Source organism: Saccopteryx leptura, chromosome 1 (assembly GCF_036850995.1).
Source record: "Saccopteryx leptura isolate mSacLep1 chromosome 1, mSacLep1_pri_phased_curated, whole genome shotgun sequence".
NCBI classification, from domain to species: Eukaryota; Metazoa; Chordata; class Mammalia; order Chiroptera; family Emballonuridae; genus Saccopteryx; species Saccopteryx leptura.
The window spans coordinates 309,613,162-309,634,044 of record NC_089503.1 but is presented as its reverse complement, the minus strand read 5'-3'; the positions used below and the strand labels follow the sequence as shown (position 1 = coordinate 309,634,044).

Here is a 20,883-nt window from a genome sequence, read left to right as displayed (position 1 = left end):
CTGCTGGCAGCCACGCTAGCCCAGGGAATAGATCTAGTGTTGTGTGTGCTTGTCCCAGTGTCTCACTCAAGACCCCATTTGTTTGGGGAGGAGAAAGGGGGGTCTGTGGTGCCCAACAGAGGTGGGATTCATGGACAGGCCTGGGGGGCAGGGTAGCCTGCCTGGTACGAACCAGGCCTGGAAGAGCTCCAGGAGAGAGGGGGGGCTGAGGCCTGGTCTGGGGTCCTGCCTGTGCCCTTGGGCAGAGTTTTGAACTCTGGGTTTGGGGGGGCTGTGGGTGGAAGGGCAAGAGGAGGGAGGAGGGAGTCTTGTTCTCATGACTTTCTAGCCTGAAGGAAGTAGATCATGGGGACCCTGTCCTCAGAGAATCCCTAGTCTTAGGGGGTAGGGGGAAAACTTACCATCAGGATACTTGTCTGATGGGGACACAGTCCTGACTTCAGGGAGTCCCCATCTGAGTGGGGTTAGAACTTCATCTCCCAGGAGCCCTAGTCTGAGGGTAGAGGCACTGAGGGTTTTGGGGGCTCAATCTGCTCTCTGAATGTAGGAGAAGATAGTTCACTGAGTGGAGGCTCCCTGAGTTCTAGGAAGACTTCCTGGAAGAGGCAATCCCTGAGGACTGGGAAGGGGTTGGATTCAGGGCAGGGACTATAGGAAAGACTGTTTTGTGGTTAGAAGAAGCAAGGCATGCTGGGTAAGATGCCAATTCTGAGTGGTTATATGCACCTGAATCTCAGTTTGCTCATCTGTGAAATGGGGGCATTGCCTGGGCACTGCCTGGCTTCCTGGAGGGAGGATTGGAGAGAAGAGTACCTGAATATAATAGGCCCACAGGGTTGCCAGGGGCTACATGGTTGGCAAGGCCAATCATATAGGAGTTCTAGAAGTTGTTTAAAATTAATCCCCTCAGCCTTCCTCCACACTGAGACATATGGCTCCATCAATCCAGTGGCAGTCTTTCCCACAAGACGGAGGGTGGGATCTGTGCCGAGCTGTGAGGTGGAGACAAGGGCCATAGGGCTCCTTCCTTCCTCCAACTTGCTGTGTGGTCCTGGCTAGTCTCAGACCATCTCTGGGCCTCAGGCTGAGACCCAGACCCTATCCTTGAGGATACAGTCTGAAGGTCTGTGGGAAGTCACAGAATTTACCCTTGCCACCCAGGGCTGGGCCTCAAGGACAGATGTAGGGGCTCACCAAGGTCCCCAAGCATCCTGGGAAGAGATGGGCCATACAGAGAAGTTGGCAGAGGAGAACAGGTGTCCCAGATGGTGGCTCAGGGGCCCTTGAGCTAAGCAAAGCCTCCAGGAATAAGGTCTTTCCTGTGTCTGCCAGACATTGGGGTGCTGGCTTAGGGATGGTGGGTCAGAGTGAAGAAACTGCTGGGGCTGTCAGACAGGGTGATACAGTAGTCAAGTACATGGGCCCAGGCCACTGGGTTCAACTCCTGATTCTATCCATAAGTTGTTTCACCTTTGTGTGCCTCAGTGTCCTCATCTGGAAAATGGGAATAAAAATAGAGTTGACACTATATAGTACTTAGCGCTGTGCCTGACATACAGTGAGCACTCAATAAATACTAACTACTTGTTGGTAGGTTTCCTGGTGGTGGGAGCAGGTAGGCAGGGCTTCAATGGCCATTCCAGCCACCACCTTTCAGGCTGCTGGGGCCAGGCTGTGGTCTATGGAGTCCTGAGGCCTGGGGTATGGGGTCAGGAAATGTGAGTATGTCTATCTCTCTGACTCTCAGTGACTGCTGAACAAGATAGGCAAAGAGCCGATGAGTTTTGGAGTAGGCAGTGTGGGTTACATCCCAGCTATTCCATCTCCTCCATGCTGCATGGCTCTGAGCAGACCATTCTCTGAACCTCAGTTTCCTTATCTGTTACAATGGGACTGAGGGCCATTGTGAGGATTGAGATGTTGCAGGAGGCAGCTCTCACCCTCTTCTCCACAGGCATGTGTGGGGTGCTTAGTGTCTCCTGTCACCGCTCTGCTCTTCTCCTCTCTGCTTCAGAGCTGGGGTTGATGGCAGGGTGGGGTGGGGGCTTTGGGGACCAAGTGACTGGCTTGGCTGAGATGGCAGCTGAGCTGGACGTTCTGTCCTGGATTCAGGGGAAGCTTGGGGCGCCAGGGGGACTGTCTTTAGGGACCATCTGGGCCTACGGGGTAACTGCAGACACTGAGGGGTATGGGGAGAGTAGGCCCATGAAGGGAACCCAGTACCACGAGCTGGAGGGTCGGAGCCACAGGGTCTCCATCCCCCTCCCACACTCACAGGCCGGTGGTACCCAGAGAGATGCTGCCCCAGGCTCACACAGCAGTAACTGGCCAGGCTGAGGGTGGAACCCAGGCCCAGCAGCTTTTGGCTGGGCACTTTTACTTTCTACACCACCTGGGCCAGCCTGAAGGGACTGTTTTGGGGCTGGGGCCACCGCGGAGGGCCGGGAGCTGAGGAAAGCCTTCTTGCTCTGCCTCTGTTGACTCTGTCTTTGTCTCCTCCTCTGTCTTCATCCCCCCATCTCTCTGGCCTGCCCCATCTGTTTGCAGCAGCCTTTGTGTCCCTCCCTCAGCTTCATGAGGAGGTGGGCCTAAAGCTGGGTATGCAGATATATGTGTCCTTGGTGATTTGTGTGTATTTGTCGTGTGTTGGAGAGTGTATGTGTAAAAGAATGTATGTGTGTATATGCCCTTCTTCTAAGTAGGGAGCTGACATGTGCTTTCTGTATATAAAATAGAGAGCTATGCTGCTGCCTTCCCCCATCACAAATGGGGCCCATTTCCATGCTTCTGGGCCCCTGCAAACACATATATACCATCTGTTTTCACTTATGTGGGATTTACCTCGACCCTTCCCGGGGCCCCTAACCCCGCACCTCAGGCATCTCCTCTCAGGCACAGCAGGGTGGGGGGCACCCTGATCCACCTTGGTGCCAGGTCCCCTTGCTTATCCAGTTTCCTGTTGTGTCATAGGTTCAGGGTTTAAGTCTCAGCTCTGATCCTTACCCTTTGTGGACCCCATTTCTCAGACTGCCCATACAGTCAAAGGGAATCAGTTATTGCTTTTACTTAATAACACCTAAGTAACATTTATCATATTCTAGATATTCTAAGAACTATACAGAAATTAGATCCTCACAATAATCCAACAAAATAGCATTATCCCCATTTTATAGATGAGGAAACTGAGGCACGGGGAGGTTAAGGATCCTGCCTATGGTCACACAGTGAGTCAGTGGTGAGACCAGGATTTGAACCTGGGCCATTGGTTCACAGGCCACCTTCTAACCACCTTGCTGTGTTGAGTGCCCTTGGTAATCCACGGCGAGTGGCTTGGGCAGGACCTGGGCCAGCCTGGTCCTCTGGTCTGAATCTTTGGTCCAGAAAATTGGTTCTGATACATGGTACGTGTGGCAGCTTGGGATTGGGGCAGATTTAAGTCCCTAGCTTATCATCCACTGAGCACATCGCTTGACCTAACTGAGCCTCAGCTTCCCCATATGTACAATAGGGTAATAGTACTCACCTGGCAGAGCTGTTGTGAGAATTGGTGCAGTGAGGCATGGGGGCACCGGGCATATAGTAGGCACTCTGTGTAGTAGGTAGCTGTGATGGCTCCATGGCAGGGTGGGAGAAAGGCAGTTTGAGAGGGGCGCCCAGTGCCAGCGGAGGTGAGCATGTGCCCTGAGAGCCTGTGATTAGGAGAAGATGGGCCGAAGGCAGGCACTGCCAGCCCCTTTCATCACCGGGTGCACACCTGTCCATCTGGTGTATCCACTGTGGAGCTGGGCCCAGGCTGGGACACGGTCCACTGTGTGTGTGATTGTATGTGTGCTTTCTTGTGCTTCACCACCCTGCTTTCTTGTCACACACACACACACACACACACACACACACACACACACACCCATGATGGAGAAACAACTGAAAATCCTTGCTTGTGAGAGTGAGGCCCAAGATGAACGTTGAAGACCATTTCATCCTGCTTTTTCATTGTTACAAATGGGGAAACTGAGGCCCATAGAGAGGAAGGGATTTGCATGGGGGCCCAGAATGAGTTCTAATTATCTGAAGTTTCATTGCTGGGCAGAACCTTTTCTAAAAAATGCAGTGATGAGCTCTGCCTGCAGTAGCTTCATCCCAGTCACACTGGCCCACGTCCTGCAGGGTTGATGCTCTGCATGGCACCTTCTCCACGCCATGCCCTGCTGACCGGTAAATGGGGTGGCTCCCTGGTTCTTCTGTCACAGTGGAAGCCATCAGAACAGGGACCATGCCTATATGTCCATAGCTGAGCCTGTGTACCCAGCACAGAGCCTGATGTGTGCATAGTAGGTGCTCAGTAAGCATTTGTTGAAGGATAAATGACCTCAGACATCATCCCCTCCAACTCTCCAGGGACTTGTCCAGGTCTGAGAAGAGACTTGAACTTGGACCTCCTGGCTCCTAGTCCTGAGCCCTCTTGTTTGTGCACTTGTGTACATGACATACACACACCCACTCTCTCTCTCTCTCTCTCTCTCTCTCTCTCTCTCTCTCTCTCTCTCACACACACACACACACACACACACACACATACATACTGCTGTGATCCAAAAGCTGCACTCTGATTATTGCTCTATTTTCTAGTTTAAAAGTGTCCATCTTCCATCTCTGCCAAAGCCGTAGGCTGGACACCTACTGGGGCACCTGTTCTGGGGCTTCCCCCTAGCCGCCCCGCCATAAGGCAGGAATCTTGGAAGGGAACCCTGGGAGGATGGAATTAGCCCAGAGGATACCCCCCTGCTGTGTCCCCTACTTCTGGCCACATCCACCCAGTCCCACCCTGAAATCCTTCCTGCCCAAGCTTCCTGATTTACCCACCCCATTTATCCTTGGGCAGGCTCAGGTCTTAGGGCAAAGGAGTGTCATTCCTAGGGACCAGCTTCTCCCTCTGTCTCCCCCAGGAAGTCTACCTTACTGCCCTGTCCGGGAGGATGGTAATTAGTATGAAGCAGACTGATTAGCTCAAAAATTAAGTTTATTTCCCTGGCTCCCCAGTTTCCCTAATTGAGCAGATTCAGGGGAGGGCAGGGAGGTGAAGGGGCTGCCCGACTGGTCATAGGCTGGGTGGAGGCACACTGGCTGTGGCTGTCTGTTTGCTGCAGGGGTTGGCAGGGTAGGGGGTTAGTATGGATGAAGGCATGGGTTTAGGGCCTTGGTCAAGGAGTGCAGGAGGTGGCAAGGGAGTAGGGGGCAGGGTCCCCAGGCTGTGGCCCTCCAGGGGTGTGTTTGTGTGACTCATGGAGGACATCTCACCCAAGACCCCACTGTGAGTGCTTGTCTGCATTCATTTGTTCCTTTGGGTCAATTGCTAATCATAACTACTATTATTTATTGAGCACCTACTGTGAGCAGTCCCTAGGCTGGACACCTTTTGTATGTTGCCTTGGTGGAGGGAAGGGACTTCTCTTTTTTAGGGGAGGAACCTAAGGCTCAGAGAGGTGAGGTGACTTGCCTAAGGTCACACAGCGTGGAATGGCTAGGGAAAGGTTTAGACACAGGCCCTGTACTAGAGAGAGGGCTGAGTCCTGGGATAAGATGGTAGCCAGTCCAGGTCCTGGACCCTAGGGCTGGAGAGGCCTTTGTCCTTTTCATTTGTCACATGGTAATTGCTACATCTACCAGCTTGGGTTATTGGGAGGAGCAGCAGTAGTGACAACGGGGATGATTTATTTAGTTCTTGCTGTGTGCCATGCGGATGACAAATGATTCATGTTTTCATATTTCATGCTCACAACAATCCCATGAGCCATGGGTGGGTACCTGCATTATCCCTACTTCACATTCGCAGAAGCCAAGGTTTAGGGAGGTGAGGACCCTCCCCAGGTCCCAATCAGTAAGTAGGGGACCCAGGATTCAGCCTGGAGCCGTCTGACTCCAGCCCTTTACACTTTGATCACCACTCTGTATGGTCTTGTAACAAATGTGAGGCACCTGCCGAATAGTAGATACTCAGCAAAGGTTAGTAGCCTGTCCTCAGTCCTGAAAGAGCAGGTCCCTGGAGGTCCTGCGTCTCCAGGGCTCGGCCTGTGGGTTCCAGGGGGACAGCACTCCTCATAAAAACCTCTGGGGTAGGTATTACTTTTACTTTCATTTTGCAGATGGGGAAGTTGAGGCTCAGAGAGGAAATTACTTGCTCAGGATCTCACAGTTGGTGGTGAGGTATAGCAGCTGAGATCTGAACCCAGGTGGTCTGGCTCCAAGTACTGCTGTGTGGAGAATCCACTGCCAGCTACACCTGTCCCTGAGGGGTGATCCTCCCTCCCAGCCTGATCCTTAGCCCCTGCTCTGGGGGCCATGCCTCCATTCTCCTGCCTCCTCTTAGCAGGCGTGTACATGGGATGCCCAAGGCTCCATCTCTGCTATGCCCTATCTCTGGCTATTGAGCATTGGGTATGGCCACCTACTGACTAGACACAACCTTTGGGGTGTTCCTCTGGCCCCTAAAACTCAACTTGTCCCGTGCTGGACTCTTCCTTCTCCTTTATGCTGGCCTATCTGCTCCTTCTGAGGTTCCCTGTACCATCGCTCAGACACCCACCTGGTCCTTGGGAGTCATGTCTGAACTCCACCCTTGGTCTCCTGTCCTCATCCTGTAAGTCACCAAGACCTGCTTTCAAATCCTCCCATCGCCTGTCGGCCTGCTGCCCTAGCCTGCATCGAATCATCGTCCTGGGCCTGGGCCTGGGCCATTGCTTGTGCCCCTCCATCATTCTGTGCCCTTCTGTTATCGATATGAGCTCCCCAGCATGTCACTGGCTCCCCACTGTCCTTGGGCTAAGATCCTGACCCTGGCTTCTGAGACACCCTGGAACTTGGCTGAGCCTCAGGGTCCCTGCCTCGGGCCTCCCTCTCCCTCTCCCACACCATGATCCAGTTTCTCAAAAGCGCCACCCTCTGGGTACTGCATAGGTGGTTCCTTGGCCAGGATCACCCTCAGCAAAGCCTTTTCCTAGTATAGACAACACTCCTCAGGTGTCCTTGCACTGAGGACCTTTCTTTAATACTCCTAAGAGTCCTTTGAGGGGAGCGTTGCCACCCATTTTGCAAATGGGGAAGCTGAGACTCAGAAAGCTGGGCTGGGATCTGAACCCAAGTCTTTCCCATTGTGGAGCCTGTGTTCCCCTCGGTGTGTGCATGTGTGTACACACCACAGGCACTGTGGTCTGTGCCAGGTGCTGTTTGGGCTCCGATAAGCCGCCTTGGCTGGAGGAGGTCCGTGATGGTCTCTGGAGGCCTAGCTGGCCTCCTCCTATTGGGGGTGGGGATGCTGCATGTGAAGGGGCAGGTCAGCCAGTCCCTGGGGACCGCAGCCTCTCAGCCCCCCCTTCTTTCCCCTTCCTTCAAAACAAACACCGGGGAGCCCAAACCGCCCATCCAACTAAGGCACAGATGGAGCCCAAGGTGGAATTAATTAGTCCTGTTGCCAGGGCAACCAGAACCGGACCGGAGATACAGACTCTCTCAGCCCTCTCCCACCTGCTAGGGCCACCTCTGCCTATCATGGCCCCACCCATCCCTGCCGCAACTGGTGGTTTCTGGATGGAGAGGATGGGGTTCAAGAACTGGTTTGAGTCCCCACTCATCTACTTTTGGCCTGGTGGGAGCTTGGGCAAGGCCCTGAACCAAGGAGAGCAACACTTTGTTCAGCACCTGCCTGGGAAGGGAGTGGAGGGGGTGATTTGAGACTGGCAAGAGGAAGGATGAAATGGCCTGAGTTTGAGATACCATGAGAGCAGCGGCAGGTGTGCAGGGCTGCAAGGGCAGGTGTGCAGTGATGGGAGCTGTTAGAGGGCCATCCTCTACAGTTGGTAGCACTTGTGGGGCTGCTTCCACAGGCCAGAGGTTCTGGACTCAGTTCCCTCCTCCTCCATCTGACCTTGTTCCTCTTCGCCTCTGAGCCCGGGTCCCTCTGAGGCCTCACGTGGAAACCAATAAGCAGGAGTGTGTTCTCCCTCTTTGTTCATTGATCTTTTTACCAGTCCACCCTGCTCTGTTTCTTCCTATGGTTCCAGGCAAATTACTTAGCTTTTCTGTGCTTCCAATTCCTTGTCTGAGAATGATCATGACTGCACCACTAGGTGAGTCATGGAAACCCCCAGCACTGTAGTACTACTCAATCGCTTCTTGTTCCACAGCAAACGAGGTGCACTCAAGGTGGAGGACATAGAGGCAACCTAAGGGGAGTGTGCCAGCTCTAACCACTGTACCCCATCTTTTGCAGCCCCCAGCACTGGGCTCTGCTGGGGCTTGGCACACAGGAGTGTCACCCTGGCTTGGCATGCTCATCACTGGGCTGGGATGAGGCCCAGTGGGATGAGGGTAGGTCCTGGCTCCTGCTCAGCTACCTACCGAGTGCTATCTCTCCCACCACTTGCTTTTTAGTGTGCCAAGGAGGCTTCTCTCAAGCTGTCATGGTGGGGCAGAGGCTCAGGAGAGAAAATGGGCTAGGACTGGTGACTGGACTCATACTGTGAGCTGCCCTTCCGTAAGCCTCAGTTTCCTTATCTGTCAGCTGGGCCTAATGATGTGTCAGTGAGATCAGCTTTGAGAGGCATAAACTAGGGGTGGCAAACTCACATACCCACAAGGCCACGTCACTTGAAGGTGTGCATCTAGTTCCAGTAAGGCAATAGGGCATGGTGGGGCCTGTTGCACATGCCAGGAGGGCTCAGGGTCTGCCTGATGGCATCAAACTGGGATTTGTATCCAATACTGGCCAACACAACTGATCCCCAGGCTGCATTTGGAGCTGCCACTTTGCCCCAGAAGGCAAACTACAAATGGATTAACTTTGGTAGTGAGGAGGTATTTAACTCTCCTTTACATAATAACAAGGGCTAACATTTATTGAGAGTCTGGTCTGTGCCAGGAGGGAGCTAAACACTTTAGTGGGATTATCTGTTTGATCCTCACACCAGCCCCCAGGCAGACCTGGTGCAATTGCAATTCCTACTCTGTAGATGAGGCAATTAAACCAGAGAGGTTAAATCAGAGCCCAAGGTCACACAGCTGCAGGGAAGGGGACGGGGCTCACCCCTGGGTCTTCTGATGTCTTATCCGGGGGCTTTCCCTCTTGCCTCCTAGGGGCAGGGTGAAGAGAAGGAAGGCAGGCCTGCTTGGCAGGGAAACACCAGTCTGCAGCTTCCCCCTCACAGAGGTGGCTGGGAGGGAGGGGAAACAAAATTAAACAAACGAAGGATGTTGTGGAGCTCTGGAAGAATAACTTATTTTTTATGAGCTTGTTAACATTTGTGAAGTTAAGTAAGCAGAAATTTATGCCCTTCATTTGCATGCATTAAAGGGAAGGTGGCCCTGTGTGGTTACAGGAAATCTCATCGCCTCCGGGCAGCCGCCCCTCAGCTCAGCTCACGTGACCCGGCTCCCGCTGTGGAGGGTGTGCTTGGGCTGCTTTTGGTGATTTCTTCAGATCCAGCTGTGGCCCGTGTTTCCTGGTGGCCCACTCCTGTGGTGTGACTTTCCTTGCTGTGTCTGGGAGCAACTGACCTGGATGCCATTAAAGCAGCTGGGCCCTTAGTTCAGAGCCTGAATGTTCTAGAAGTTGTTTCCAGGCTCTCCAGAGGTATCAGGAGGTGCAGGGGCCCCCAAGACTTCCATTTTTTGCTGCTCAAGATCTGTGGGCATGCTGCTTTAGCTCTCTGGGCCTCAGTTTCCTTATCCATAAAATGGGGACACAACCTTATGATGCCACTCATCTGAGATGACACTGGCTTTTGGGGAGGGGTGCCCCCTTTGATAGTTGACTGGCTCTTTGGAGACCTTGTTTCCTGAAGGCTGGAGAGCATGATGATTCTTCCTCTAGGAGGCCTTACTGGACACCCCTCCCTGGCCTAGGCCAGCTTGTCCTGCAGCCCTGCTGCTCCCCACATTCCTCCTGCGATGGCTGGTCTCCTGCACGACTCCCTTTGAGCTGTGAGCTTCCTCAAGGCAGTGCCGTGTCTGTCCTGATGCCCGTGGATGCCCGCACCTGCCCCAGGGCTTGAGAAATAGTATTAAATGAACGAGTGAGTGAAATACTTAACCTCAGCCTCGGTTTTCACTCCTTTGGAGTTAAAAGTCCCTTCCAGGTGTGTAGTGACTCATGGTTTTGGAAACACTTTCAGGCTGATGCCATCTGTTGTTTGATCTCTACCTTTAGCTCCCCCTGCACAGAAAGCAAGGCAAGAACTGTGATGTGCAGTAACAGACGGGGAAACAGAGGCCCAGGCAGAAGTGTGGGATTTGAAGCCAGCACTCACTCACTCACTCACTCACTCATTTGTTTGTTCAAGGAGACTTTTGAACTCCTGCTCTGTGGTAGGTATTGGGGACCTGGGGAGGAGTAAGATGGGGTTCTGCCCTCCAGGCCTGAGAGGCTGCACTCAATAGGCAGATACAGTGAGGGTCAGATGCTGCCAAGTGAGGAAATGAAGTCAGGGAAGGCTGAGGATTTTATTCTGAACCCATGGAATTCAGCCGATAGGTGAGAGTGGCGGCAGGGAGGAAGGTGACAGCCACTGCAGGTGAGGTGCTAGAGGCCGGGGAGGAGAAGAGAAGGGGGTGTATTCATACTGGTTGTTGTTGGCTCATGAGCTTGTTCTCTCTGCCCCAGGAGCTCAGAGAAGGCTAGAGAGGGAAGAAGGACGTTTAGTCAGCAGACTGTTCTAAAGCATCTGGTGTGGGCCAAGCATTGTGAAAGGCACTGAGGGTCTGGGGTGAATGAGAATAGTCCCTGCTGTAAGGATCCCACAACCAGGGCAGAAGGTAGGTGCCTGGTTGGGCTGGAGGGCTTCCTGTAGGAGGTGGCTTTGAGTCCTGCATAAGGAGTGGTATTTATGAGTTGGAAGTGGGGCAGGAGGGAATACTAGTCCTGGGCATTTCAAGAGTAAAGGTCAGGAGGTATAGAAGGGTGAGAAGCTCACAGTGCCAGGGCCTGGGAGTCAGGAGGAAGATCTGGGATTCTGGGGAGGAGGGAGAGCTGGAGAGAGCCCTCTAGGCCAGGAGAAGGAGTCTGGACTGATTGTCTTCCAGCAGCAGGGGGCATGCCGGGCACTTAGAAATGGGTATGGATGACGTATTTCAGACAGAGCGCAGAGTGGAAAGAGCTGAGGAATTGGAGAGAGTTGTTTCCGGAGGTGCTGTTCTTGGGTCAGGCTGGAGGCATGGGAGGTTGGTGGTGGTAGAGATGGGGTAGAGGGAGGGGCCCAGGTAAGGGGGGAGTCAGGGAGGCCCAGTGCCAGATTGGTGGGGCACATGTGTATGCATGCATGGTACATGTAAGTGCATAAGTGTGTGCGTATATGTGTGCACGGTGGGGAATGATTTGTTCTGTTGGTGTCCTCATTACAGGAGGGTGTGGGAGGGCAGATTTGCACAGGTAGGGCCAAGCCAGATCTTGAGGGGTCTTGAATGTTGGGATAAGGACCAGGGAGGCATCAGATGCTTCTGAGCAGGGCAGTGACCCACAAGCCTGCTTGTGCCTTGGGAAGTTTCCTCTGTCAACTGTGCAGAGGAGGATCGGAGGATCGGAGCAGGCATGGTTATGGGGGTGGGTCTCGGTCTCCTTTAGGGGACTGTGGCACCTCTGGGGGGGAGCATTAATGGGTGGTGGCAAAGTGAGGGAGGAAGGTAGCAGAGCGCAGGGAAGGTGGAGAAAGAGCTGGCGTTTGATCAGGGTGGCAGAGGGTGAGAGGGTTGGGCTCTGTGGAGGTGGAAGCAAGGACATGGCAGGTGGCTGGAATGCAGCTGGGGGGGGGTCTATTCAAGATGTCTTTGAAGGATTAAAGGAAGGTCTGAACCTGGAAGGAATATCATTAGTGAGGACCCAGCCCCGACCGTCATCCTCTACACAGCACTGTGCACCCAGCTCCGCACCTACAGCTGCATGGCTTCGGGTAGGTCCTTTGACCCTGGCCTTCCTTTTGTTTCCATAAAGTGGGGATACTGTTAGAACCTGCCCCTTCTGGGATTGCTGTGAGGATTAGATGAGATAGGCCACCTGTAGCCTGGCCTGAGAGATGCTTCGGAGTCACTGACTGTGTGTGGTCACAGCAATCACGGTAGGCATGCAGCGCAGCCTGCCATCCCCAGGGACAGAGAAGAAATCTGCTCAGAGAAGCTGTTCAGTCTGCCTGAGGCCACACAGCTGGGAGGTCTGAATCCAAGTTGTTTTGGCCCCCAGAGGTGGTGCTCTTTCCCTGGTGCCTGAATGTCTGAAATGCCCAGCCCAGGGTGCTCTGTGAACATTGTTCCCTCCTCCCACTTGAAAACTCCTGGAGCCCGTTTAAGGGGAGTGGGCGGGAGTCCAGTTCTGATCCCTAGCTTGGCCCCCACCAGCCTGGAGCCCCCAGGTCATGTGCTTGCTCTTAGAGCCTTAGTCTCCTCTTCTGTAAATAGGGCCCATGTGCCGAGGTAAGGGCTGCTGGCCCAGGCGAGGCTCCTGGCAGGGGGTTCCGTTCATCCTGCACCTGATTGACCACACTTCCCCCGAGTGGGCTGAGGCCAGCGTGGACACAGGATCCGCAGCACTGGTCTATGCTCTAATGGTCCTGATGATAATAAGGAGCTGGGCAGGTGGCCCTGTTATCACCAGTGATAATGATGAACCCACTCAATGTGTAGGGAGATGGGTTAGGTGGGGACAGAGGCCCTTTTGGGAATTACCAGAAGTGTGGGGTCCTTTTGCTTTTTCAATTTTTTATGCACCACGTCTCCTGCTGTCACTGAGGCATAGAAGGGCACATGGTGCCTTTTTCACCCTCAGGAGGGGAAATTGTGAATGTTGGGGGCGGAATGCTACTTGTTTGTGAACATGAAGGTGTTGTGGAGTGGTGAAGCCAGTCTTTGGGTTTGGGGAGGGCTTCCTGGAGTAGGTGATGCCTGAGCTGAAGGTGGTGGGGGTTGACAGGGAAGGTGGTGAGTGGCAGGAAGGCGGAATGTGTGGCAGTGCAGATGTGGGCAGGGAAGGTGAGGAGGGCTACGTGCTGGCCTGGGAAGTGGGAAGGTATAGGCCCATCTCACAGAAGTTTCAAATGACATTAAGGAGCTTGGCCACTGTCCCTGGGCTGCAGGGAGCCCCAGAAAGATCTTGAGCAGGAAAGGAAGCATCAGAGCTGCCCTCTAGAAGGTTGCTTCTGGCTGCTGTGCAGAGGGCATGGAGGAGAAGGAGGCCACAGTAGGCAACCGGGTGAGTGATGATGGTGGCCTGTCCTGGTGAGGTAGGGAGCAAAGGACAAATGTGGGAGACAATTTGAGGACAGGAGTGGCAGACTTGGTGGCTGGTCTAATCATCATCTCCTGGGGGAAGGGGAAGGGCAAGGGGAGGAGTTAAGGATGAAACCGAGACCTGTGGCCTGAGCAAGCAGGTGGGGTGGTGATGACCTTGAGCAAGAGGAGATGTGTGGGCAGGAGTGGGCTTGGCCAAGATGACCTGGGCTGGCTGAGCCTGGACTTCTGAGGGCACCTGTGCAGGTGTTCGGCCGGCAAAGGCTGGGCTTTGGGTGACCAGGGGTATGAGGCCACTCACATGTAGGTAGGTTGAGGATAGCCCAGAGGAACAGCAGTATTTAGGGGGCCAAGGTAGGAAGGGGTTCCCTGGAAAGGGATGGGCCATGGCCATGAGGCTTGGGCCAGCGTCTTGTCCTCTCCGGTCTCAGTTTTCTCCCCTGTTACATGACAGTGACCTGGATGTGCTCAGGGAGTTGCCAGCTCTGACCTTTCAAAAAGTGCCCCAGAGGGTCTGAAGGGGACAGAGCAAAGTGTACTGGGGTAGCAGGTGGGTCCCACATATAGTAGCTTTGATACTGGGGTACAGAAATGAGTGCTAATGGAGTCCACTTGGCCAGAATTTACTGAGCACCTGCTGCGGGCTGGCCCTCCATGTTGGGGGCTGGGACAGAGTGGGAGTTGGCCCTGGTCCCCACCCTCAGTGTGGGTATGTGATGATCAAGCACCCAGAAGGCCAGGAGTGTTACCTTACTTTAAGCAACCCCAATCTGTGATCATTTAGATATTTTATAGGAGATATTAGAGGCTGGTTATTTATTTTACAAAATAATTTGCAGAAGAGTTTCCTTAAATAGCAAAAATCTCCAGTGGGTGTGCACTCAGTTCCCATTGGCCCGAGTTCCCTACTGGCCCGCCAGTCCCTCGCTCATCTTTGTCTCTTCCATTGGTGCCAGGAATCCCAGGCCAGGCCTACGGCGGGTGCTTGTTATGTGGAATGTCTGCTTGGCAGGCTGCTGCCCCTCTGGGGAGCCCCAGCCCCTTGGACAGAGACAGGTCTTCAGAGGCCCCAGCCCTCTCAGGTCATCATCAGCCTTGGGGATTAGTGGCACCTGCAGCCTTTCTTCTGGCCTTCTGTTAGCTTTGTAGTGCTCTTGGTGACAGTAGGCAGGGGCTTGCACCTTGCTTGTACCCGAACCTGGAATGTGCTCCCTGTTCCTTCCCATCCTGTGTTTTCCACCTGGTGCATAGTAAGCCCATAGGCCTGTGGATAATGGAATCCTCAGGGCATCTCATCCACCCCCTCTTAAAGATGGAAGCCAGAGCCCTAAATTGGAAGGGCCTGACTCAAGTCCTTGCTGCCACAGAGTTGGAATGGTCAGGGAGCCAGGAAAGGCAATGCCTCTCACCCAGAGTGTCATGGCAGGGGGTGGGGTGGGGTGGCTAGGAAGGAGATTTGAGTGAGGTGGAGGAATAGCTCTGCGGGTACATGCTCGTGTGTCTTAGGCTCTTCCAGCTCCTAACTATGTGCCCATGGGCAAGTAGCTTCACCACTCTGGGCCTCAGTTTCCTCATCTCACAAATGGGTACAACATAGTGCCCATCTCATAGGGCTGTGGAGAGGGTGGAAAGAGTTAATTAGTGTAAAATACTTATTAAGGTCTGGCATGTAGTGAGCACTCCGTGCACAGGTGCCGTTAGGAGGGCTCCAGGCCCAGCCTTGCCACTTACCAGCAGTGACTGGGAGCCCAATTTGCCTTTCTGAGCCTTGGTTTCCTTGTTTGAGAAATGGGTCTGATGACCTGTCATTCTGTTACCTGGGGGGGGGGGGGGGGGCTGTGTCTGCATGTAGATGAAGATTGGCGAGGTCTTAATTATGGTCTACTAGGTTTCCTGTTGGCACTGACCGCAGCTTCGTGGGTGGGTTTGACTTGACAGGATTGCTTCCCGATTGTGCTGGGGTAGGGGGCTGCAGCTTTAGTAGGGAACACACTGTGCTTGCCAGGCGGCCCAAAGGTGTGCGAGGACAGATGCCCATCACAGGGTCGGGCAAGAATGAGGAGACTCACTACAGGAAAGGGGGGTGCTGCCCTGCCCTGGGGAGAAAGCAGGGGGAGGGTCTGGAGTGGGCGGCTGGGTCAAGTTTTGTGGGGCCTTCATCTTCAAGGAAGACTTCTGGCTTTAGCTGGGGGCACAGAAGCTTCTGGGAGGGCTTTAAGGGCAGGACCTTCAGTGGGTCTGATAGATGGCATTTTGAGAGGCTGTCTGGCAGCTGAACAGAAAGGAAGGAAAGAACCCAGGAATGCTTGGAGGTGCTGGGAGGTGGTGGTTACCATCCAGATATAGCTAGCTGTCAGTGGCTTGGACACACAGGTGTGTGGCCTGGACAGGTGTTGGGATGGATTGGAGTTCAGAGATAAGGCAGAGGGCAGAGTCAGGTGTGATTCTGATACTGGGACTGAGGCACAGAGAGATTGGGTAATGAGCCCACAGTCACACAGCCAGTGGGTTGGGGAAGGAAGCCTCAGGCCCAGCATTTGTACAAGGTGATGGCTTGGCCCGCTGCTGTCGGCGGTGAGTGGCCCTGCACAGAGGCCCTGTGGAGCGGAGGCGGGAGGCGGGTCAGAGCCAGCAGGGTGATACTGGCGGTAGCATTCTCATGCTTCATTCGTGAGCTCTGCTCAGTGCCAAGCATAATGGAGATTGATCAGGGTGTCTGCCAGGGAATGGGGGATTCCTTCTTGTTGGCCATAGCTCCATCGGCACATAGAGGAACCATCAGGGAAGGATGGAGTCACAGCAAGATGGCATCCACGGGTCCTGCCCCCAGGGGGCATGTGTGATGGTGAAGAGCTCAGTGAGAGAGCTCTCCCCCAAGTGAGAGAGACCTGATTGACAACTGGCACCAGCATGTCTTGAGGAGATGGCCTGGACCTCACTGACCTTGGTTTTCCTATATGTAAAGTGGAGATTGTTCCAAGAAGGATGAGAAAGTCAGGACTTAGTACAGGCCTGGGGCATGGTATGTGCTCAGGAAATGGGGGTGCTGTTATTGTTGCGGTAATCACTGTTGTTGTATTGCAGCTGGAGGCCACCCTTGCTGGCTGTGGAGTCAGTGGCCTCTCTGATTTTGGACATGTCATGGTCTGCCAAGCCAGCTTAACTCGGGTACAGATGATGCCCTCGAGCTGATGGGTTGGTGCAAAGCCCAGGCCCAGGTGTGAGCGGAGGCCACGGGTGGGGAGGATCAGGAAAACTACAGAAAGCACGGGCTTCTTTTTCATGGAGGACAGAAGGTTATGTGAGTCCAAACAAGACAATGCAGGGAAGGGACACCAGAGTCTGCAGAAGAATGGGACAGGGTTGACTTTGAGGAGCCTGGGACGTGCTTAGAGACTGTTGTTTGCCTAATTTTGCCAGATAAACATAAAGGAGGCCCAGAGAGGGCAAGTGCCTGGCTCAAGGTCACACAGCAGCTGGAACAGACTTGCTGGCTTGGGGCTTGAGTGCTGCCCTCCTCTGTGAAGGAGGAATGTGATCATTTGCCGGAGGAGTTTAATAATGAATGAAGTTGAATGTCTTTAATGCAGGCAGCAGGCCCGAAGTAATAAGGGACTCTGTATTAATTCGGAAGTTAATGAATATGCAGGTGTGTCTGAATGATTAATGGGGCTTCTGAAGGCCTTGGGAAGGAGTGTGTGAGCCGCTGATGAGGAAATATGAATATTGCATACATCTGGGAAGTCGGGTAAACTGGGGAGCAGGTGGGCGTTAATGAACCAAGGTCTCTAGCACCCCAAAGGGCTGAATATACAGACACTCAGGGGCATATGTCTGGTGTAACATGGCTAAGTGCTCTCATTTCTGGCTTGTGATCTTGAACAAGTCACTGAATCTCTCTGAGCCTCAATTTCCTCATCTGCAGAATGGGCATAAAAATAGTACCTGGTTCCTAGGATCCTGAGGACAAATCCTTAGCACAGGGGCAGGCAAAGTCCGAGCCTCTGATAACTGTCATAGCCTTTCTAGAAAGGAAGGCAGAGAAGAAGTTGAGGAAGGCCAAGGAAAGTGTAACAGTAACAATTACATTATTACCTTAAATATGGAAAGCACTTTATAGTTTGTAAGGGGGGGTGCCTCTCATAAGTCTGCTCCTTTGCTCCTTGTAGCAGTTGCGTGGGGTGGGGCAGAGAAGATGGGTTTTGGGGAAGCTGGAGCTCAGAGAGGGCTGGTCCCCAGCCAGCAAGGGCAGAGTTGGGTCTGGCCCCACATCCACGTCCCTTGCCTGTGAATGTGAGAGGGGCTGGAGATAGAACTGCCAGCCAGCAGTAGGGTCCCTCCGTGCACTGCCTGGAAAGGGCCTTCAGAGTATGTTGGTCCTGGGGTTGGTCCAGCACCACCTCTCAGAGCCTCAGTTTCTCTACCTGTTAAGTGAGGGTCTGTCTGCCACTCAGGGCTGTTCTGAGGCTTTGATGTGAAAATAGGACGTTGACCCCCTCACTTGTGCCCCGTCTTTGGGGAGTCTCAGACTCTGCAAACGCCATCCCGGTGACACGGAGAGCATCTGTCCCGGGAGTGTCTGTGACTGGCCCCTCTCGTTTCTGCGGAGCAGCAGGTGTTGGGCCACTTTGTAGCTTTGGGTTCTCGGGCACATCCCTTTGTCTCTCTCAGCCTTGGTTTCCTCATCCTTCAAGTGGGTGTAACAACATGGCTGTTGTGTGTAGAATGTGCGGGCCTGGCCCACAGTTGGTGCTGGGGAAGAGAGATCCTGCCTTTTCCCCACTCCGCCCCGGCATGCATCACACGGTGCCGCATTCATCTGTGAGCGTTTATGGAGCACCTCCTGGGCGCTGTTGTGGGCCCTGGCCCTGGGTTTGCAGGGTGAGCCAGACTGCCCTCCCAGGCAGAAGGCAGCTGTGAAACCAGGGTCGCTTGATGCACGCCGGGACAGGTCATGGGAGTCAGAGAACAGCCCTAGCGGGGTGGTGTGGGCAGGGTCAGAGGAGAGGTGCTTGTTTATCTTTCCGTCGTCTCTATGAGAGCTCGGACCTAAGGCTGTGTGTTTTGGCTGTGAGGTGTCTGCTCCTAGCAGCTGCTGGAAGAATGGTTGTTGGAACGAATGAGGGAGCAAATGAGTGAAAGTCTGGGGTCTAGGCCCCTTTCCCTGTCTCTCCTGGCTCCAGGCCGGTGAGCAGAGGCACAGCCATGCCCCCAGGCGGACCTAGGGTGAGTCCATTTTGCATCCTTCTCTTTCCTCCCCAGGACTCTGGCTGGGGCCTAGAGAGCTTCCTGTTGGCCTGGCTGGATTAGGGAACTATAGGTTGTTGGGTGAAGAACCTGAGCTCTTATGGTTATGGTGTAGCATGCTGTTGCTGTTGATGGATGAGAAAACCGAGGTCCAGGGGGAGAGAGCTCTGGGGCAGGGTTAGGGCTACAGCACCCCTGGGCTGCTCCTTGGGTGTGGCCCTGGCGTGCTGGCCAGGCTGTGTATTTATAGTCTGCTGATCTATATAAACACCTGGCCAACAGCCCGTAGATCTCAGTATGGCTTTGAACCCTCTGGGGGCTGTGGAATCAGAGCTCAACCCCATGGGGAAGGGAGAACATGGCTTTTCACTTTTCCCTTCACAGTCTGGGGCTCATGCTGGGGGCCCTTTGCATGGAAGATTGTCACCTGCCTGGGCCTGGGCTGGGCCAGCCACCCATTGGTGGGCTTGACGTCTTTGTCTGGGATTTGTTATCATGCCTCGCTTCCCTCCAGTTCTGCAGGGAGACCGTGTATACAGCATGACATCAACATGGGCTCTGTGGCCTCGAGCAAGCCACACCCCTCTCTGAGCCTCAGTTTCCTTATCTGTAGAATTGGGCATAATTCCCACCTGACTTTGTGGGTCAGCCTGTGAGCATCAATGCTTGTGAGCTGGAGTCACTATTTACACTCCTCATGTCTCTTCTGGTCCTCATCACAAGAAGTCCTCAAAGCCCCTAGGGACTGGAGTGTCATTTCCACAGGACAAATGAGGCCACCGAGGCCCTAGGGGCAGCATGACTTGCCAGGGCCATGCTGCCTGTTGGGATAGAATTCGGACTCATTTAAGTCCGAATGTTCCAGCTTCCCAGACCCCATCTCCTTCCCAGGGTCCTCAAGGTCCTTGGGAGGCCACACTCCTCACCCTACCAGCTTGGTTCCCACCCCCGTCGCCACGGGAACAGCTCCACTAACTCTATGCTTCTCTTACAGAGCAGAGACGACTGGCTGCCCTGAGCGCAATTCAATTCAACAGACATTTACTGAGTGCCTACTATGTGCCAGGCCTTAGGCTAGGCACTGGGGTGGGAGCAGAGAGGAAGATGAGGGTCCCATCCTCAGTTAGCTCTGGGCTGGGGGGGGCTTGGAGAAGGTAGGCAAGGGCTGAACAACAGCTCAGAGCTAGGAGAGAAGCTGCCTGCAGGGTTGGAAGCAGCAGAGATACCTGGGTTCAAGTGCATCCCTGGAGAGCTTATATCCCTCGTCGGGGCCTCAGTTTGCTTATCTGTAAAACAGGGACAGAAGAGGTGGGGCGAGACAATCTCTAGGATCCTTCCAGGATTTCATGGGAATGGAGTCAGGGACTGGGTAGAGAAGGGAGGCTATCACCCTCCCTGCAGAGAAGAAATCTCTGAAAGCTCCAGGGAGGAGAAGGCATGAAGTCTGGGCTGCAGAGGGTGGAGAAGTGTGGGAATGGCACCCCAGGCTCAGGAACAGCATGAGCAGAGGCCCGGAGGACATGCGGATAGGTAACAACCCCGACACTCTGTAGGTTGTGAAGGGATGTCATGGGGTATGAGCTTAGAGAGAGAGGGAGGGGCCCAAGGGCTACCCTTTGGGGCATGAGCTCAAGTTTGTGGCTGTTGAGAGTGGAGAGTCAAAAATAGATGGTCCTGCTTTGTCCTGCCCCCTTCTTCCCTCTCTCCCTGGGAAACAGTTGAGGATCACATTCCTGCAGAAGCTTGTGGTCGTGGTAGTGCCTGCACTGCACTAGGCACTTTGCACTTAGTTCCCATTGCAATCCTAACAATGAGCATTAATGGGCCCACTTCACAGATGAGGATGCCTAGGCTGAGAGAGGGAAGCTTTTTTGCCCAAGGTCATGATCTGAGTCCCTAAACTCCCCTGTTTCTCCTAATAGTCCTCACTGAGGGGTGGGATCTCTGTCCTGTGTGACATCTCTCATCCTAGAAAGACCCCAAGCTCTGAGGACTGCCTGCCAAGGGCATCGCAGATGGGCTCGGACGGGGCTGAGGGAATCAAATCCCTCAGATGTTATTAGCAGGATGGGCTTTCTCTAAGACCTGAATTTCTGTCCCCACAGCAACTTTCTGAGATGGGGAATGAGGCAGGGGTCCTTCCCACTTTACAGATGAGCCGACTGAAGCCCTGGGAGTCATGGGGCTAGTTCAAGGTCTTGGCAGTGACAGCCTGGGTAGGGGGTCCCATTTCCTTATCCATTCTTAGCTCTGTTCGAGTCCCCTAAGATCTGTGCAGAAGCTGATCCCCACAGCCCTTTTAGGAAGCGGAAAAGACTGGCATTGGAATTATAGTCCTGGGTTCAAATCCTGGTTTTGTCTTGCACAAACAGT

At 53.9% G+C, this 20,883-nt stretch overlaps 1 protein-coding gene across 7 annotated transcripts in view; it reads left to right on the top strand.

Annotated features, from left to right (window-relative positions):
• ELFN2 (extracellular leucine rich repeat and fibronectin type III domain containing 2) overlaps positions 1-20,883 on the top strand; it is a 59,335-nt gene that overhangs the window by 14,858 nt on the left and 23,594 nt on the right. The gene's annotated exons all lie outside the window — the stretch shown is intronic.